The following is a 1,847-nucleotide window of genomic DNA, read 5'->3' as shown; positions in this document are numbered from 1 at the left end:
CTCAGTTTATGTTAGTGGCATGCACTTGCACTGACACTATATACAATACTTCTCACTTTATTCAACACTATTATGACAATATTTACTGACACAGGCTTGCATTTGCAACTTGCATGAATAAATTGATCATTGTAGAGCCTTTTCTAATAGTAATCAATTTATTTGCTGTCGCTACTCATACTGGTAAATCCTATCGGTATTACCCTATCTTTAATATTCTTGTACATGTACATAGTTAACTTTGAAATAGCATACATGTCAGTCGATTTTAACTAAAATTTACATTTATTATTACCATACACATTATATGGTGACATATTTTGGTGGAAATGAGTTGTTCTGAGTCTACTCTAATTTGAACATGTACACTTATGCTCCTCCCTTATCTACTGTAGGTTGCCTAAATTTCCTTGCCAGTTTTTTGAATGTTACATCATCTAATCGTTTAGCAGTGCAGAGTCATCATTAACTGTGAGTTAGTAGTAACTAGTAATGATTAAAGTATGCATGTACATTTATAGATTCTGCTTGTACATGTACAAGATTGTTAGTTATTTTCAGTTTTAATAACAGTCCTGCCATTCTCACACCTAGCATTTAATACAGTTACTGTAACACACACATGCAGGTGATACCAGTCGTGGCACACAATATTCTTTAGAGAAAATTATGTTGTAGCAGACAACACTTTGTGATGATTGATATTGATATAGTACATTTTACATTAACGTGGCCTACTCTAATAACTGCCTTTTATTTCTCGTTGTTGACTTGTACTTATGATTAATAATTTTTGCTTTTTTTTGTTTTTCTGTATTTTGTAAATGTGGTGGTATGTGTGTGATGTTTGAGAGTACCGTTGTATGTGTGTACTATAATACCATTGTGTGATTGTGTTGTATATACCATTGTAATAAAGATGAGAGTTTGGTTACATGTACATGTACATATCTTCTCCTACAGTCCTAGACTTCATATAATCCTTATAGTTCATTAATCTGTTTTATTTCTCTTATTCTTTTTTGTGTATTTTTGTTCTTTCTGAGTTATGTCCGTTTCATTTTTATCAGCTAAAATTAAACTCTCATTTGGTCTTATTTGATGCAAGTAATTATTATGAAATTGGAGCTTTATGTGTTATTCTTTTTCAAAAGCTAGAATGATAAATCAAAGTAGAAGAATGTAAAACATTGAAGGGCTCAGCGCCTGAGCCACTCTATTGTTGTGCTTTATGACCCATCTTACTGCTAGCGAAGTATTTGGACTCAGTTTAGTCTAATCTTGCTGAGCAATTGCTGCAAATAAGCCCAGACTGGCTGATAGCCACCATTTTAATTCATTGTGACCACACCCACTTTTAATGAAGATTAGGCTACTTAACTTTAGTATTAGTTGGACGACCCTATCCCCGTACAGACAACATCTTTCTCGTCTTAGTGGGCTTTGCTCAATTACGGTAAAAGTAATGTTAATTTTTAAAACCTCAAAGCAAAGTCTTAGGTCTTCCTAAAATCGTGTGCACTGTTACATCTATTATTAATATTTTTATCACAAAAAATTGTTTTCTTAATACTATGCAATTATTAATTCATGTTATATTTAATTTTTAATGTAAATTGCTGTGATAAATCAGATCCGTATTGTGTAGTCATTCTCTGACTGAAAGTGTATACTTGTGAAACAATACACGTTTTATGCAGTCACCACTTCTTTTGCATGAGTTAATTAATGTGTTCAGGCATACATGTACAAGTAGGGCCACTACTGTAGTTAGAGAGTACTCAACGTAAAAATTTGTACTCTTGAATATTTTGTGGCTTTGTTCTAATACATTCATGTATTTTCAT

Source organism: Amphimedon queenslandica, unplaced genomic scaffold, assembly GCF_000090795.2.
Source record: "Amphimedon queenslandica unplaced genomic scaffold, v1.1 AMPQUscaffold_12799, whole genome shotgun sequence".
Taxonomy (NCBI): domain Eukaryota; kingdom Metazoa; phylum Porifera; class Demospongiae; order Haplosclerida; family Niphatidae; genus Amphimedon; species Amphimedon queenslandica.
Note: the sequence above shows the minus strand (reverse complement) of the source record.